Genomic DNA, 20175 nt, shown 5'->3' with positions numbered 1-20175 from the left:
TTCAAATCACATTTGTTTTCTCTTTATCATCTTGTTTTCTTTAGGGTGAGCCTTAAGAGAGTGTTAATAGAATTTACAAATTACAATATTCTTTCCCCCCAAGTAATCCCTATCTCAACAAAAAAGAAAGGCAAGATTATTTAAATTTAGTGAACCAAGGAGATGACAGAAGGAAGAATCACAAACAGTATAGACCAATAATAATACCAGGATGATTACAGTAGCCTTTTCAGAAAGGTACTTTAGCATGTACTTAAATGTGGCATGTTATGCTTAAGAGTGTTCATGAAGAAGGATGACTTAAGCATGTACTTTTCTGAATTGGGGCCTATGTTAGCCCTACCTAGGAATACAGATGAACTGAATCCTGAAAGCAATTGAATTATGACCATATTAGAACTGGATTTTGTTTTCTGCACTTGCATGTGTTGTGTAATGTTCAGTGTATTTACAAAACTCAGGTACTGTCTATGTTCCTGATGTTGCTGACTCCTCCCCTGCAAACCTACGTACATGCAAGAATCTGGAAGAATCAAAGTAGTGGAATGAGGAACCAAAGTTGGCTGACTTTAGCAATAGTATGTTGGCCTTTTCCAGCATGTATGTCTGGAAATTGGAGGTAGAAGGCAGCAATTGGTTGCTGGAAGAGGAAAGAAGGCAGATTTTATGAATAACATAAGCTGGAACTATAAAGGAACTTCCCTGTGAGTGACCCTGATGACTCCTATGGGGCAGGGGCTGGGGCTGAAAGTCTGGTAAAGAGGCATTTTATTAGGATTAAATGCCCACAGTTTGATGATATTTATACATCCACGCCTCTGGAAAACAATGATTTTTGTCGACTAGTTGTGACTAGATTTAATGCAGCCTGCTATGCAGTAGGAGGTAAAAAGCGTTCTCCTGCTCTCCCCAGCCCTGACCTAACATGGCCCATATCAGGGCTACTTGGGTTGGGACTTTGGAGAGTGCATGTGTAACCCACACACCTCCTGGGTGTGGGGTTCTGTCCAATCTAGTGGCACCAAGACCACTTAGAGAGGGAGAGAGAAAATGAGTCTCCTCTACAGCCTTGGCTAATAGCCAGTTGGCTTTTAGCTCATGCTGTAGAAGCTCATGCACTAAACTCCAGAGGTCCCTGGTTCGATACTGGTGACCAGGATCTGTCAGTGTTACACATGGCCTGCATTGTAGTTGTTCGTGTAACTGGATAGACAAAGTCATGACTAGAGCTGTGCAAATAATTGTTGTTTTCATTTTGCTGGCAGTTCCAAAGAAAAGGGAAAAAAATGTTTCAGAAGAACCCCAAACCAACTTTTTTTCAGAATTTAATTAAATTGGAAAGTCGGGGGAAATATTTGAGATCGAATGAAACATTTAATTACATTTCCATTCATTGCCATCCTGGTTCCTTGTTACCTATGGTTAAAAGAATTACCAGTATGTTTTTCATCACCAGTTAATTTAGTCTTATTAAATTTCTTACTCTAAACATGCATTTAATAGAGTTCAGTACTTGCTAAAATCAAGCTACTTATCAAAACATAATGTTGTGATTAAAAGAAATCTACATAGAAAATGTCACTGGGTATGTCTACACTGCAATTAATAACCTGCATTTGGCCTGTGCCAACTGACTCAGGCTAAGGGGCTGTTTAATTGCAGTGTAGGCATTCAGGCTTGGGCTGGAGCCCAGGCTCTAAGACCCTGTGAGGCAGAAGAGTCCTATAGTTCAGGCTACATCACAGTTAAACATCGGGTGGCCAGGTGCTCGGTTTTTGACTGGAAAGTCCAGTCAGATCTACTGACTGGAAACCCAAAGTCTGCTTACTGCAAGTGGGGGATCTGGGGAGGCACTAGGTCATCACCCGCTCCAGCCCCTATTTATCCGGGGCCACCTCCTACCTTCATGGGCGGCTGCAGCTCCCAGCCCTGACTCCACAGGTGAGTCCGTCCTGACCCAGGTGGTCGGGGGTTGGAGAGGAAAAGCAGCGAGCAGCAGGGGGAGAGGGAAAGAGGAGTGGACGGAGGTGGGGCCAGGAGCAGCAAGTGTGTATAATTTTTGGTGGTGCTCAGAACAGGTCCAAGTCCTGTCCTGCCCTCCCCCCTACACACACCTGCCTTGTAAGCCAATATACAGTAACTCCTCACTTAAGGTCATCCTGGTTAACGTTGTTTTCTTGTTATGTTGCTGATCAATTAGAGCAGTAGCTATCAAACTTTTTTTTCCGCGGACCACTTGAAAATTGCTGAGGGTCTCGGCGGACCACTTAATGATCTTTCCAAATGTTGTTTGTACCATTAGCTAACTATTGTAAAGCACTTTGGATAAAGGCACTATATTAAAAAAAACTTAATAATAATTAACGTTTTTTTGTTCTACACATAAAAGCACCCAACTCATACTTTAATATCAGTAGTTTTAACCATTCTAATGTGATGGATGTGCCCTCTCTCCCCCACCACAGCAGCCCCCAAGCTGGGGTTGGGAAGGAGGGGGGGCTCTCCCTCTCTCCCCCACCACAGCAGCCACAGAGCTGAGGCTGGGAAGGAGGACCATCTCTCCCCGGCAGCCACAGCCCTGGAGCTGGGGAAAGTCGCCTCTCTCTGTCCTGCACAATACAAATTTCCCCCACCCCCTCTTTTCACACCGCTCCCCCTCCCACCTGTCCCCATTCCCCCAAGGCTACCACCTCACATTACATATGTGTCTTCTCCAGGGTCCAGGCACCTAATTAGTGGAGCCATGCCTGCGCGGCTCCACTAATTAGGTGGGTGGCCCTTCATTCTCTCATGTGCGGGTGCCCAGGTGCGCACCTTAGAAGGAACTATCCATGGACCCCCTGAATGGACCACAGTTTGAGAACCTCTGAATTAGAGAACATGCTCATTTAAAGTTGTGCAATGCTCCCTTATAACGTTGTTTGGCAGCTGCCTCCTTTGTCCACTGCTTGCAGAAAGAGCAGCCCATTGGAGCTTGTGGTGGGGGCTTGGAACCAGGGTGGGCCGGCAGCCCCCCATCAGCTCCCTGCTCCTCTAAGTTCCCTGTGTGGCAGCCGCCCAGCAGGCTATCAATTGCTGGGCAGTTCACGTATCCCTCCCCTCACTGCCGTGTGCTGCTCCTGCCCTTTGCCTTGGAGCTGCTCTCAGGAGCCTCCTGCTTGCTGTGCGGGGAGGGGAGGGGAAGAGGGGTGATAATGTCAGGGTGTCCCCCTTCCCCTGCTCTCCCCCACTCCTTTACCCCATCCACGGGGTGGGGGGGAACACGACAGGGCTCAGGACGGAGGGAGATTGTTGGCAGCAGCTGCAAGGCAATGTACTTAGAGTGGGGTCAGCGTACTTAAAGGGGCAATGTGTCTCTCTCTCACACACAGGGTATGTCTCTGTCTCTCTCTGCCATGCTGTCTCCCCTCCCTCCATTCGTGCTGCCTTGTAGAGTGTGAGGCTACATTAACAACAATGTGTTAACCCTTGAGGGCTCAGCCGAGTGCTTGTTCATCATTTAGCAGTAAGGCATTCCTTGGGAAATATCCCACCCTCCGACTTAACCACCTCAACCAAGCTTCACAATCATCATCACTGTGTACAGTATTTGTTTGTTTAAAACATATACGTGTGTGTGTGTGTGTGTGTGTGTGTAGTAGTATTTTGTGTGGCAAAAAAAAATCCCCGTAACTTAACCCCCCCACCCCATTTACATTAATTCTTATGGGGAAATTGGATTCGCTTAACATCATTTCACTTAAAGTACCATTTTTCAGGAACATAACTACAACATTAAGCGAGGAGTTAAAATAATGTAAAAATTTGAGTGCTGTGGGGTGGGGCTGTCATGAGGGGTGAGAGGGGCTCAGGCAAAGGGTTGGGGGGCTGGGGATGAGGGGTTTGGGGTTCAGGCAGGCTGCCCCGGGGCTGGGGCCAGAAAGGAGGACTTCCCCCAGCCCTCTCTCCACCGGCAGCAGCACACTCACCTTGCACCACTGTCACTGCACATGCTCCTAGGGCCCCTCTCAGGGCCAGGAAGCTCCTCGCCTCCCTGTGGTGAGTGCCGGGGGGGAGCTGCCATCACATGTGCACCTCCTCCCCTGCTGCTGTCCCTCACAGTCACCTCCCTGGGGGTGATGGATGGGGCTGCCCCTTGCCCAGCGTGGGGCAGGAGCAGTGACTGTGGCAGGGGACAGGGGCTGTGCTGGTGGAGGGTCCCGCCGGAAAAGTGAAGGGTCCAAGGCAGAAGGGCAGGGTAAGGGCAGCCTACCCTGCCAGTATTGGTGGGGGCACTAGGACCCCGCAGAGGCAGTTGATGCTGGGAGCCAGCAGAAAGGAGACAGCGTGGAGCTGCAAGGGAGAGGCAGGGACGCTCAGGGGTCTGGGGAGGTGCACGGGGGCAGCAAGTGGGGGCCGGGGGACACTCGGGGGAGGTGCATGGGGGCAGCATGCGGGGCCGGGAGGGGAGACCTGGCCCCAAATATTGGTGGAGCCAGACCCCTGGACCCTGAATATTGCTGGAGCCCGGGCACCACAGGTCCATATAAATCACCGTCCCTGGGTGGGGCCTCAGGGGAGAGCAGGGCAGGGGCTTGGGGGAAGAGGTGTGGGGCCTTGTGGGGAATAGGAGGGACAAAGGTGGGGCCTCAGGGGGAATAGGAGGGGCAAGGGTGGGGCGTCGGCCGGAAGAGGCAGGGCAGGGGAGGTTCTGGCACTCCTGCTAGAGTATCCGTTTTTTAAATATTACCAAGATGGCAACCCTAATTAAACAGCCTCTTAGCCTGCACCCTGTGAGCCTGAATTAGCTGGCAAGGCCAGTTGCAGGTTTTTAATTGCAGTGTAGATATAGCTACTGAGTGCTAGATTCTGAGTCTGAGTTAGTTGAAATACCTGTAGAATATCTTATTGCCAGTCAACTTCCTATTATAAATGCCTGCACGGAGAATGTTGGCTGATGTATGGGCACTGGATATCTTCCTCTCCCAACATTTACAGCAGATGTGTGTATTTCAGATGACAGGATTGGGAGAACTTGTTCAGGGAGTACAATTAGCCTTCAGAATGTGGCACTGCTGAAAGAGGCTATTAAAAGAATGTAGAGTGTGTGTGCATCTGCTGTTGGGAGAATGGTAGAATACAGCAGTCCAATAACTTAGTCTGCTTGTGTGAACTTGCTAAATAAATGGCTCTATTCTACGGAGCATGAAAATTTGAGGGAAGAATTTTGCAACCTATATTAACATTAGGACCCTGATCCTGCACTGGTGTACCAGCATCTCTAGCTACACTGAAGTCACTGGAAATCCATGTCATTGCATGTATCTGCCCTCACAGAACATGCTGAAAACCTCCAATGACTCCATTAACTAAAAGTAACTGAGGTCTTCTGAATCTTAAGTTAACTAACTTCTTAAGTTAACTAAAATCAGCCAAGTACTTCCTAAGTAGATCAGCTTTTTCTATTTTTATATATAATATAATATATTGGAAATTACAGTCCCTTGTGTTAACACAGTGAACATTAACTTTACATAGATCAAATAATGCTATTTGAATTTAGAATAATTTGATATTTTGCTCTGCAGCACTTTGGTAGTAATTTCTTTTTGATTTTTGAGAGGATGTTATGACTTGGCAGAACGGCATTATCAAAATGGATGCTACTACTTTGTTCTCAGGTGTTGAGTCAAAGCTGCTGCTATTACTAGTGTAAACTTGTAAAGCAAAAGTATTAATGTCACAGTCCTTTATTAATTTGAAAAAGTTTGTTTGAGGGCTCTCCTAATCTTTAGATCAAAAAGGTAATTTATTTTTTTAAATAACTGATTTTTAATATGACTGAATTATTTTTAAAGTCATTGTCTCAATACACTGAACACTCATCATGAGATTTCAAAAAGTGATTAACGGATTAAACTGCCTGTTTCCACAGTAAGAAAAGTTAATTGAAAGACCCTGATGAGTCACCTCAAGAAAAAGCCAGTGTAGATTAAAACCGAACAGTGAAAGAATAAGTACTGAATTGAACACAATATTGAGCAACAAGTAAAACCTGATTCACATGAACGAAAGTGATTCTTTCTCTTCTTTAAACCAGATTTCCCCCCCCCAATTTGAGTATAAAACATCTGTGTGTTAATATGTGCAATATTCCAGCAACTTGCCTGTCACAAGGTGACTGGACCCTATAGAGGGAGATGGGCACAGCCCCACCTGTGTCATAATTAATTAGCTGCTTCCCCAACTGAGGGATGGGACTGGTTATGAGATTAAGGGGGCTAGCTGATACCTAGAGTCACCAGGCCCTTCTAAAAGAGCTGAGAGAGCTCAATCTGCGGGGTGAACCACAGCTACTGAGCAAGCTTCTGTGAAAGGCCTTGAGTCAGGGTGTGCAAAAGGTTGGGTACTCTGGTGGAATAAGCCTGGGGACCCAGCTCTCTACACCAGGGAGGGTGCACGAGAACAGTGCTTCAGGGGAACTAGCCTGGGAGCCAAGTGCATAGTACTGAAGCAGAGGGAAGGACTCAAAGGGGGCCCAGATAGAGGGCTGAAGAAAAGCCCACAAAGAGTCTAAGAACTTTTTTGTTTATTTGGACTTCTTAGTTTAACGTTCTTTTATCCTTGAATGGTTTAAGCTTGTTTCTGACTTGGGCAGAGAGCCAAGTCACATCTACAGCAGTGACCCATGTGTGTAGAGCTCATTAAGGAACCCTAAAAAGAGGGGACTGAGGCAGTGCACGGCAGAGTCAAACCTGGCCACAAGCAGGTACTTGGTAGGCATCCACCCTGTTATATTACCTATTTTTTTCCTGAGGCAGCTAATTTCCAAGAGTGATCATGTGACTCTTCAGTGTAGACATGGACATCTCCGTGGTTCTGTGACGTGTTAAGTACTTGTGGTTCTGTTTGTTTGTTTGTTTGTTTGTTTAGGTGGGTGGATTTATTACAGGGAAACTGTAAGTGATCTCTCTATTAGGTTGCCTAACAGTATGCATTGTTAAAAAAATATCTTGTGATCCTTCTTTCAGGAGCTCTAACATCTCCATTGTTTGCTAGGGGACTCTGAAAAATTTGGCAGGGAGAAAGCATTGGGGGCCAGAAAAGAGCATTTTCTTTGTCCCGTGAAATTCTGTTCAGGTTTAGCAGTTACATATTTTTGAAAATTGCCGTTTTCCTTCTCTCACGTGCTATTCAGGAATGTTTTGGCAGTGTGCCAGAATAATAACTGAACACGAATGTTCAGGCTCATACCACCATCAGAACAGCAGCAGTGGTGCTTTAGGAGCAGGCAACCTCTCCCAGAGGGGAAAAGAGCGAGCCAGGCTCGGCTCCCTTCTATAGCCTCCTAACACAGAATATGAGTCTCCCTCCCCCCATGAGGACACCGCACCTTGTATGAGTGAGGGAGAGTGGGGATGGTTGCCTTGAATCAACCCCATAGACCAAGCACATGGCCCCAGACCCCCATCCTCTCCCCCCTCACCTGCCACCCCAAGATAACCGCCATCTCCTGATGCTAGCTAACAGTTAGTCCTGTAATACAAGCTGTGCTGCAGCCTTGAAGATTCAGGTTAAAACCCAACCAATGATGCATGATGGATGTTCTTACAATTGCACATAGTAGAATTTATTACTACCTTTTTCCTTTCTACAAAAAATGGAAAACTATATGCAAACTTCTCAAATTACCTGAACATTTCATTTGCAAAGTCAAGCACTTTAAATTAGAAACGCCAGAATTCAGGTTGCCTATGCAGACTTGATTATGTCCTCTTGTGCATATGCATTATGATGGTCTTTAATTACATGATCACATATTATTTTTCCACAGGAGCCCCATGTCATTCAGAGCCCAGGCTGCAAGATGCTCTGGTGATGAATCAGGGCTCTGTAGTGAAGAAGGCTGTTTGTAGGATCCTGGCCTCATTTTATGTAGAAGTTGAAAGGCCTTTAAAGAACAAAGCAGGGAACTGCATAAAGAGAAAGGTTAAGACAAGCGAATCCACAAAGGAGAACTCTGTTCTATCCCTGCCTCTGCCACGGAGTTCCTATTTGATGATGAGCAAGACACTTAAGTCAGAATTTGGCAATTGGTCCTTAATTGTGTGCTCCTCATTTTCAAGGTGCCTAGCTTGAGATGCCTAAGGCCTCATTTATAGGAATGATGAGCTCTTTCCACTGCAACTGAAGCTAATGAGACTTGTGTATACTCAGGTTTCAGAGTAGCAGCCGTGTTAGTCTGTATCCACAAAAAGAACAGGAGTACTTGTGGCACCTTAGAGACTAACAAATTTATTAGAGCATTTATTGTGTATACTCAGAATCTCTTGAGGTTAAGGCACAGAAATGATGGCTATCCATGAAATCATGAAGGTCTGGAATTCTGATCTTGGCTCTACCAAATGTTCATGATGTGGCCTCAGAAAAGACTTTTTGTCTTAGCTTACCCATCTGTAAAATGGGGATAAAAACACTCTTTGTTCACAGTGAACATAAGTTCATTATTTGTGTGACACTCAGATACCTTGGTAATGAGCTCCTTAGAAAAGACCATAAGGAAATGTGTAATCCTTCATTCATTGCATGCTGTACTGTAAATAAGGCTGGGACCACTAACTGAATGATGAGCATAAAAATATCAAACATCTGCATCATTCCCTGAGCACAGTCTATCTTGTGCAATGAAAGAGGCATAAATAATTGTAAGTGGTCATGTAATTAAAGACTATATCATAATGCATACCCACAAGGGGGCAGAATTACAGCTGAACGTGTCATTTATAATTTAGTATTTCCTAACTTTTGAGGGCTTGATTTTGCAACCTAAATAACATAACAACTTAGGTCTTGTGTTTTTTTTGTGTATAATATGAAAAAATATGGAGGATATAGATTTAAAATACTAAATATTGGCCTTTTCAAGAAAAGATGTAACGAAAGAGGGGGCTGTAGTTGGTGGACTACAGTGCAAAAGGGTGTTCCAAGTGTCAGGGTTGGTAAGGAAAAGGCTATTAATATAAATTATATTCTTCTTTTACAATAGATTGTCTATGGCAGAATTGGAAAATCAGCCCAATAGTATGTTACAGTTGTTGTACAGGCTTTGTGTTCAGCCTGTGTAAACTATTGGTGTTCTTAGCCCAGTTCCCAGTGGGTGGGTGTTAATAACAGACATCCACGTTGTCTGTGGCTGATAAAAAAGCCAAGAATTAGATGAGAATTTTTCAGACATTGCATTGTGATACTCTGGTTACTTATGCTACATTCACATTTCTGATCATTGAACATAATGATCACATCAGGCCAATTTATTTATATATTGTAGGATAAGACACTTCCCAACTCAATTGCAGTTCTGGCTGTCACACACTGTACCTTCCTCCTTTCATTGAAATAAACTGCCCACCATCATATACAAAACAAAGATTCACTTACTATCAATGAACTAATATGGTTCAGAATCTGGTGAGCATAAAAATGCATTGGAGAGTACTTTGATACCAGAGTAGTTAAAAATTAGCTCATCTGTCAATGAATATAAGTGTATAGTTTGGATTCCTTTTAAAATGTCATACCCAAAAGTTGCTTGTTGAAATCATATAATATATTTTAAATTTAAGAAGTATTCCCAATCCACTATTTCCTGCATAATGCTAATTCAGATAATTCTATTAATTATGGTAATTGGCCAGATTGCTGCTGAAAATGAGAACTTACAATTTTAAATGTGTGCACAAACTGGCTGATTCGTCAGCCTCCCCTGCAGTGTGTACACATACACTCTCCAAGGCAGACATGTCATTATATAAAATATGATCACTACCATAACAGGTAAGTTAGATATAGAGATCTGGCAGGCTGTTAATAAAAGGCCTGATGATGAACAAAAAATGTTGCCTGTGGGAAATTAAAATAGTAAGTGATGGCATATGCCTGCCTACACCTATTTCTCAACGGATGTATCTTGGTTAAATAAAGGCTTTGATTTATTGTGTATCAACATCCTTGTTGTGACACTTCATACCTTTTTTATCTCTTCTCATTTTATGTTCTTGCTCACATATTAGAACAGAAAAAGGAAATACAACTTAGTGTACAATCAATTTGTGGAATTCGATGCCTCCGATTGTCAAGTATTATGATTCATAGATTCCAAGGCTGTAAATGACCTTTGTGATCATCTAGTCTGACCTCCTGTATAATCCATCCCATGGAATGCCCCCAAAATAATTCATCCAATCTTGATTTAAAAATCATCATTGATGGAGAATCCACCACAACCCTTGACAAATTGTTCCAGTGGTTAATTACTCTCAATGGAGAAATTACTTACTAATCTATTAGAGTTCTTTGAAGGAGTCAACAAACGTGGAAAAGTGTACTTAGATTTCCAGAAAGCCTTTGACAAGGTCCCTCACCAAAGGCTCTTATGTAAATTAAGTTGTCATGGGATAAGAGGGAAGATCCTCTCATGGATTGAGAACTGGTTAAAAGACAGGGAACAAAGGGTAGGAATAAATGGTAAATTTTCAGAATGGAGAGGGGTAACTAGTGGTGTTCCCCAAGGGTCAGTCCTAGGGCCAATCTTATTCATAAATGATCTGGAGAAAGAGGTAAACAGTGAGGTGGCAAAGTTTGCAGACGATACTAAACTTCTCAAGATAGGTAAGATCAAAGCAGACTGTGAAGAACTTAAAAAAAATCTCACAAAACTAAGTGATTGGGCAACAAAATGGCAAATGACATTTAATGTGGATAAATGTAAAGTAATGCACATGGGAAAAAATAACCCCAACTACACATACAATACGATGGGGGCTAATTTAGCTACAACTAATCAGGAAAGAGATCTTGGAGTCATCGTGGCTAGTTCTCTGTGTGCAGCGGAAGTCAAAAAAGCAAACAGGCTGTTAGGAATCTTTTAAAAAGGGATAGAGAATAAGACGGAGAATAATCTTATTGCCCTTATATAAATCCATGGTACGCCCACATCTTGAATACTGCATACAGATTTGGTCTCCTCATCTCAAAAAAGATATACTGGCATTAGAAAAGGTTCAGAGAGGTATATAAAATCATGAGTGGTGTGGAGAAAGCGAATAAAGAAAAGTTATTTACTTGTTCCCATAATATAAGAACTAGGGGCCACCAAATGAAATTAGTGGGCAGCAGGTTTAAAACAAATAAAATGAAGTTCTTCTTCACACAGCACACAACCTGTGGAACTCCTTGCCTGAGGAGGTTGTGAAGGCTAGGACTATAACAGGGTTTAAAAGAGAACTAGATAAATTCATGGAGGTTAAGTCCATTAATGGCTATTAGCCAGGATGGGTAAGGAATGGTGTCCATAGCCTCTGTTTGTCAGAGGGTGGAGATGGATGGCAGGAGAGAGATCACTTATGTTCTTAAATAAAGTGTAAATGTGTAAGTCTGTATTTGTCAAGCTTCAACTTCCAGCCCTTTGATCCTGTACTACCATCTCTGCTAGACTGAAGAGCCCATTGCTAAATATTTGTTCCCCATGTAGGTACTCACAGATTATAATCAATTTCTTCATTAAGCTAAATAGATAAACCTATTTGAGTCTTATCACTATAAGGCAGGTTTTCTAATCCTTTACTCATTCTTGTGACTCTTCTTTGAACCCTCTCCAATTTATCAACATGCTTCATGAATTGTGGGCACTGAAATTGGACATAGTATCCTAGCAGCAATCATACCCGTGTCAAATATAGAGGTAAAATAACCTCTCTACTCCCTACTTAAGGTTCCACTGTTTATGCCTCCCACAGTTGCATTAACTCCTTTGACCTACAGCTTCACATTGGGAGCTCATGTTCAGCTTGCTATCCTCTACGACCCCCAAATCTTTATCTGAGTCACTGTTTCCCAGGATAGTCCCACATATTATAAGTATGGCCTACATGCTTTGTTCCTAGATGTATACATTTACAATTAGCTGTATTAAAACACTTTGTTTGCTTGTGCTCAGTTTGCCAAGTGATCTAGATCACTCTGAATCAATGACTTGTCTTCTCCATTATATACCATTTGGGCCAACTTTATCATTGATTTTGTTTTCCTCCAGGTTACTGATACTGTTAAATAGCCCAGGGCCAAGAACCAATCCTTCCAGGGCCCTCTGGAAACACACCTGCTCAATGACAATTCCCCATTTATAGTTACATTTTGAGACCTATCAGTTAGCCATTTTGAGTCCATTTAATGTGTGCTGTGTTAACTTTGTGTCATTCTAATTTTTAATCAGAAAGTCATGTGTTACCAAGTCAAATGCCTTACATAAATCTAAGTATATTGCATTGGTACTATTTATTAACCAGACTTTAAATTTCATCAAAAAAGATAGTAAGTTAGTTTGACAGGATTTTTTCATAAATCCATGTTGATTTGCAATAATTATATTAACCTCCTTTAATTCTTTATAAGTTAAGTCCTGTTATTGGTCCATTATTAGATGGAAATGGTAGAATTATCAACAATAATAGTGAAAAAGCAGAAGTGTTCAAGAAATATTTCTGCTCTATATTTGGGGGGGGGGGAAACAGATTATATAGATTCATTATATGGTATCTCTGGAGGATGTTGTTATTATCTTGCCCACAATCGATGTCAGGTTGACAGGTATATAACTACCCAGGATATTCCGTTTATCCTTTTTAAAAAATGGCATAACATTAGCTTTTTTCCAGGTTTCTGGAACTTTCCTAGTGAACCAACGCAGGGATTTCCCTACCCCCCCACCCCGAATTTCCCCAACACCCCTGCAATGGACAATTAGTTACATACAGTGTTGCCAATTTAGTCATTGGTTGGAAATTTGAATTGAAATTGAAACATGAATACACCCTTTTAAAGCATATACAGTGTATGATAATACACTTGTACCTGAAAAAGTATAATAGGTTTGAAAAGTATAAAGATTAGCTTCTTCACACAGCTGTTGTTTTTTCTGACAATGTTGGCACATTCGTTTCGGCAATGTTGGCCAACCTTATAATTTCAAATTATGATTTGTAAGCAAGGCCTAAATGAGCTCTCCCCTGACAGCTAGTGATGAGCCGGGGTGGGGGGAAGGCTTCAGGACTGGACTGTATTTACATGAACTCACCTACTCTGCCTAGGTATCCAGCAGACAGAACAGTGTTGCCCAAGTTATCAATTTTGGCTAGTGTTGGGTTACAAATCACTTTAGTATTGAAAGTGGGGGTCATGAAATGTTGTTATCTTTATTGTATGAGTTAAAGGGCAACAGAACTATACTTAGCTTGTCCTGATTGAGAGGGTCATCCTCAATGCTTAATTTTTTCCAAGGCTGAGCCCCGGCACCTCTCGGCTTGGCAGTTCATAGCACCCCAGGACCTCTGGGCTAGCCACATCAGTTATGAAAGTAAAAAACTTGCTTGAGCCCAGCACCGCTTTCATTATAAATTAAGCACTGGTCACCTTCAAATGAACTGCACTTGCTAAGCAAGGGGTTTGGTTGGCAGATCCTGGTGGGGACAACACAGGGGTTTTGCTCGGTGGTGTGGGCTGTGCCTAAGAGTCACAGGCACAATTTGACTGCCCCCTCCCCTATTTAAAAATAGAGCTTATTAGGCTCCATAGAGAGTCTTTTGTTTTGTTAAGTGACCACTAGAGCTGAAATCACTAATAATCAGGTCCAAGTGCTTAGACATGTTGCAGGACAGCATTTCTATGGAAAAGACAGCCCAGCCTGTGTAACACTGACAGACCTGGGTTGTCGGTAGGTGGAATCAAACTAGGGACCTCTGGAGCATAGTGCATGAGCCTCTACCCGTATGAGCTAAGAGCCAACTTGCTATTAGCTAAGACTGTAGAACAGACTCATTTTATCTCTCTCTTTAAGTGGTCTCGGTGCCACTAGATGGGACAGAGCACCACACTCAGGAGGTGTGTGGGTTACATACTTCCCCTAGCTGAGGAAGCACATCCCAAGCTTCAGAAACTTCCCAGTCGAAATCCCGAATGAGCCCCTCCCTTGTAACTCCGACAGACCCTGGTCATCAGTGGACGGGATCGAATTTGGGACTTTTGGAACTTAATGCATGTGCTTCTACCGCATGAGCTAAAAGCCAACTTGCTGTTATCTAAAGCTGTAGAGCAGACTCATTTTATCTATCTCTTTAAGTGGTCTCGGTGCCACTAGATGGGACACAATAACATATCCAGGGGGTGTATGGGTTACACCTGAACTTGCTGTGAGGTTCCCCACAGACAGCTGAAATCCCTGACAGCTGGGTGGAACCTGAAGAGACTGACTCACAGAGGTCATAGTGGCAGGGGGCAGCAGAAGGTGACGGCGCAGGGCCATCGGCAATGGTGTCGTGAATGCTGGCACGACAAATAACAGCAGCCAGAGTGAGTGGCAAGCAGCTGGAGGAACGAGCAAGGTGCCTTCTCCCCTGCTACCCCCCAGGGTGGGAGGTGAACTCATGCAAATGCACGTCTGAACTCTGGGTCTTCACTGGTCAAGGGCAACAACTCTGAGTGGGGTGCAGTAGAGGGAGAAGGGAGGGGCACGTTAAAGGAACATTTGTTTGTTAGACTGTGTTTTAGTGACTTTGCTCCAGAATGCTAGATTTGTGACTGAGAAACTTATATAAATTTACATTTCCTAGTAGGCCAAGATTTTTAAAACACATTATTTGCCAAGGTCATTATCTCACATTGTTGCTATCTCAAGAGGTCGTTATCTTGGGGACTTTCTGTACTAAACATTTTTATTATAATATAATTTTTACATGAGAGCATAAGAATGGCCATAATAGGTCAGACCAATGGTCCATCTAGCCCAGTATCCTGTCTTCTGACAGTGGCCAATGCCAGGTGCTTCAAAGGGAATTAACAGAACAGGGATATTATTGAGTGATCCATCCCTTGTCAACCACTCCCAGCTTCTGGCAAGCAGTGGCTCTCAGAGCATGGTGTTGCATTCCTGCCCATCCTGGCTAATAGCCATTGATGGACCTATTCTCTATGAACTTATCTAGTTCTTTTTTGAACCTTGTTATAGTTTTGGCCTTCACAACGTCCCCTGGCAAAAAGTTCCACAGATTGTCTGTGTGTCGTGTGAAGAAGCACTTCCTTTTGTTTGTTTTAAACCTGCTGCCTGTTAATTTCATTGGGTGACCCGTAGTTCTTGTGTTATGTGAAGGAGCTTATTCACTTTCTCCACACCAGCCAAGATTTTACAGACTCCATCATATCCCCTCTTAGTCCTCTCTTTTCCCAGCTGAAAAGTCCCAGTCTTTTTAATCTCTCCTCATATGGAAGCTGGCCCATACCCGTAATCATTTTACTTGCCCCTCTCTGTACCTTTTCCAACTCCAATATACTTTTTTGAGATGGGGCTCCAGAATGGCATGCAGTATTCAAGATGTGGAGGAGCTTGGTTTGCCAGACCGATCAGCAAAGCCAATGCTGACAAACTATGTGAAAAGGCTGCAAAACACCAATCCGCTGGAGTCGGGACTGCATCGACATGCAGAAAGCTTTATGAGCCAGTCATTGTCAAAGCCAATTTTAGAAGTACTTAACAAGGAGGTTAAAAATGCTGGAGACACAACACAGTTTATTCAAACAAACATGGCTATCACATCATACTGTCTCTTTAAACAAGAGGTACCACACACTACAAACTGGAGTCCAATGTTAAGTCCATTGTCATTTGTTAATCCTGAAGTTGGACACTGGTTCCGACCAAGACCAGCAAATGCTCACTATCTTTCTGCAAAGAAACTCAACTGACTGGTTAGAAGCATGCAATGCAACAGTGAAAGACTCAGCAGTTGAAAAAGTGAAGAACTCTCTCACCACATTCAGAAAATTTGCTTTCATGGCTGATAAATGAACCAATGCAAATGGGTGTCAAGTATTAAGTCACTGCATACATTATCTTGATGTCAGTGTTAGAACAGTAGATGAATTTCTAGATGTTCACAGCCTTCTTCCTCAGTTGTGGGATTATGGGTTTTGGTCATCTAGTAAGATGTTCTTAAATGATTCTCAATTTTCACTCACATTTTTCTGATTAAATTCTTCCTCCCAGCTGATTTGGCTCATAATTGTTTTCAGTTTTGTGAAATTGGCCCTATTAAAGCACTTATTACTGGTCTGGACTTTATTCTGTTTGCATATTATAAAAGTGATCGAGTCATGATCACTTGTACCTAAGCTACAATTAATTTTGAATTCTGTGATCAGTTCCTCTTTATCGTCCTAATAAAGAATTCCCCTATGTTGGCTGTAACACTTTCTGAGTAAGGAAATTGCCATCTATAATATTTTAGAAATTGCAAGGATGTTTTAATACTGGCAGCATGAGACTTCCAGCATGTCACTCAAATTGAAATCCCACATGATAATGCAGCTTTTTTCCCTACACATTATAAATAGGTGCATAAGGAGGTGGTCATCCTGTCCCCTATTGTGTTTTGGTGGTCTGTAACAGACACCAACGAATACCTCATTTTGTGTTTTATCTGTTAGGATATTGATCCATTAACATACATGATCACTTTCTTCTGAGTTCTCAGTGAAACAGGTAATGCTATTTTTCACAGAGTGCCACTCCCCCTCCCCTTTTGTCCACTCTGTCCTTCCTCAATAGGTTATACCATGAATTAACATTCCACTAGTGTGAATCTTACCAGCAGGTTTCAGTAACTAGATTGAATTTACACTTGTAAGTAAGCAATTCCAGTTCCCCCTGTTTGCTACTCAGGTTCCCACCCTTGCTGTATAAGCAATTCTGGAATTTCTTCTCTTCAGGTCTTTTGGTTCCTTGATTAATTTTGTTCACAACATATCGATTTTGAGTTGACTGAGTGCCAGTAGGGTGCTGTCATTGTATGCAAATCATGCATTGAAGGCCCCCCCAGACCAGCTATGCCCACGAGACAGTTCTGTCCAGATCCTAAATGCACAAACAAAATGGTGTTCTATGCACAGTGTGACTGCGCAAGCACCATACATGTGAGGTCATGGAGGATTCCATTTTCTATGCAAGCGTACACACATATCATGGCACACCACTGCTGAGTCCTCATAGTGGCCAGCTTTCACTGTCCCTCTCCAAAAAGCTAGATCATTTCTCCTTTCAGAACATTTGTAACTATGGATGTTCAAATAATAGGTTTATAATAGGTGTAATCAAATATTATGCTACATGGCATAAACTGATCCTCTGCACGGATTGTGAAATATATACCCCTTCTACTGCTCATCATACACACCCTTTGCAGCATTGCATAATCAAGTGCGATTTCAGAGGACATTTCATTTTTTTCCCATGGAACAGCAGTTTTTGGCCGCAGCCAGGATTCCAAAATAATGATCTAGTTTGGTTCAGCAAATCCTCTGTTTCTACATAAGTTTTTCTAAAGCAAGTAGTAAATGTACCGATAAGTAATGCCCCTGAGAATAAAAGTATTGTTAATAAACTTTTCCTAGTCATCTTATTTTCAACTGCTTATTTGCTATGTATCTTTGAAATGCCTAAGGCTCTGATCCTGAAAACACTTAAACTATGTGAATAACCCCATTTACTTCTATGGTACAACTCACATGTTCAAAGCTACTGATGTGCATAAATATTTGCATGATCGGGCTCTTCTGTTGTCATTTGGCAGACACCCAGATTCAAATCTAACCTTCTAATTTTGCTTCCTTGTGGGACTAGAATGAAGATACTGATTTAATTATGTGAACAAGCTATAGAATTATAGAAGTGTATGACTGGAAGGGATCTTGAGAGGTCATCTAATCCAGCCCCTGCTCTCAAGGCAGACCTATGTAATAACTAGACTATTCCTTACAGGTGTTTGTCTAACCTATTCTTAAAACCGCCAGTGACTGGCATTCCACAACCTCTCTAGGCAATTTGTTCCAGTGCTTAACTACTATGACAGTTAGGAAGTTTTTCCTAATGTCCAACCTAAACATCCCTTGCTGCAATGTAAGCCCATTGCTTCCTGTCCTATCCTCAGAAGTACAACCTTTTATATACTTGAGAACTGTTATCAGGTTCCCTCTCAGTCTTCTCTTCTTCAGACTAAACAAACCCTGTTTTTTTTTCAATCTTATCTCATAGGCCATGTTTTCTAGACCTTTAATACTTTTTGTTGCTTTCCTCTGGACTTTCTCCAATTTGTCCACATCTTTCCTTTTCATCCATGGGAAGACTCAGAGAGGTTCATGTTTTACAGGAAGATGCTCTCTTCCCCATAAATGCAGAATGGTCTAAGGATTAGGCCTTGGCCTGACAGCCAGAATTCCTTGTCCTATTGTTGCAACTGTCACTTATTTGTTGTTAATTATTGGGCATATTTTAAACATCTTTTTTTTAAATGTCTGTTTTCCAGAAGATCAGTAGGAGTACTGTGAACATTAGTCAATGTATCACTGTAAAACTTTCCTCTGTCATCAGAATACATGCATGAATTGTTTCCAGTGGTGATGGCTTGCATTGCACCATTCACACTCTCTTAGCAGGTCACCTGTGCTCCAGTAGTATCCATTCACAAGGCAGCTGGCAGGAATTAGAGTGCAGTCTGTGGCCATTGATGTGGAATCAGTCTGTGTGTCCTCTGTGGTAGTAGACAACTGCTATGCCTACATCTGCTTGCTACATCATTGTACCATTGTACCTTTGTCCACCATAGAAACTGTTGAGCTCTTCACCATCGAACCAATATCTGGGAGCAGGGGTCAGTGAGTCTCAGGGTGTGTACCGCACACAGGTAGGCCTGTTCAGTACATCTCTGGGGCCCCATCCTGCTCCGAGATCCCTTGCAGAATTTGCCTGGGCATGCAAGGACCCAGTTACCTGTTGGTACCACTCAGGAGGTACTGCAAGGGTCTTGCCAGTGGGTAGGCTATATACCAGCAGGGAACTCATATTAACTCAGCCTCCTTTTCATTGCTAGCAGGTGGCCACTGATGATAGTAATAGAATCACTACGTTGATCAGCGTCATTAGCTGCTCCATGTAGGTCTGTGCCACTAACCATGTGGTAGCACCAATCAAGATCATGCTGGAAAGCAATGGTCAACAATGGGGTTACCCAGATTGAGATCAGCCACCAATGGATTTTGAGCCACAGAGGCTGAGTCTAAATAGTGGCAGACTGAGCAGGTACAGATTGTAATTCCTTCCTCAGCACTGAGATACTTACACACTTCCTGCGGAAAGGACTGCCACTCATGCATCCATCTCTTTAGCCACAGCATTACTCATGGAACATAAAACCATCGTCCATGTCATCTCCACTCATGAAGGACAACAATCCTGCCCTGCCTCTTCCCATCCAGTTCCAACCCCTCCCCTGAGTGCGTCCCATCCCCTCTCCTCCCCGGACCTCCTCCACACAGTGAAACAGCTGATCATGGTGGGCGGGTGGTGCTGGGAGGGAGGAGGAGGAGTTGAGTGATGGGGCAACTGGCAGATGGGAAGCACTGGGAGGGAGGGGGAGCTGATAAGAGGATTGCCTGTGGGTGCTAAGCACCTGCTAATTTTTTTCCATGGGTGCTCTGGGGCTGAAGCACCCCTAGAGTTGGCGCCTGTGGCCGAGACCCTTGTACCCTCATTCTGTTTGACTTCATTGGGACAGTGTGTGGGTGCAGGATTGTGTGCTAGCAAATCTCATTGTATCAGTACTGCCACCCTTAACAGATCACAAATTATAAGATGTACCACCAAAACTCCAGCGATTGCCACCCTCTCCCAAACCAAGATTTCAATTTTAGAAGATATTGTGGGGTTTTTGTCTCTCCTGATTTTTGAATTCCCACTGCCCTTCCCTAGGGTTTGTGTGAGACAATTAGTGTTGCCCACCCTCCCAATTTTATTGGGAAAATTGATTTTGGGCCCAGCTGCAGGAGCTCTCAGCCCCACGTCGGCCTATCTCCCGCCCATCAATGAATTCTGCCCCCACCCAGTCCTAGGGTTACCATACGTCCGGATTTTCCCGGACATGTCCGGCTTTTGGGGGCTCAAATCCCCGTCCGGGGGGAAATCCCCAAAAGCCGGGCATGTCCGGGAAAATCGGGAGGTCAGCCGGGCCGGCGGGGAGCTGGGTCAGCCGGGCCCGCGGGGAGCCGGGCCGGCAGGGAGCCGGGTCGGCCGGGCCCGCGGGGACCCCGGCCGGCGCA

At 43.5% G+C, this 20175-nt stretch overlaps 1 protein-coding gene across 3 annotated transcripts in view; it reads left to right on the top strand.

Moving 5' to 3' along the window:
- CNTN5 (contactin 5) overlaps nucleotides 1-20175 on the top strand; it is a 987313-nt gene that overhangs the window by 576322 nt on the left and 390816 nt on the right. The window lies entirely within an intron of this gene.

Source organism: Trachemys scripta, chromosome 1 (genome assembly GCF_013100865.1).
Source record: "Trachemys scripta elegans isolate TJP31775 chromosome 1, CAS_Tse_1.0, whole genome shotgun sequence".
Classification (NCBI taxonomy): Eukaryota; Metazoa; Chordata; order Testudines; family Emydidae; genus Trachemys; species Trachemys scripta.
Note: the sequence above shows the minus strand (reverse complement) of the source record. Positions and strands in the feature narration are given on the sequence as shown.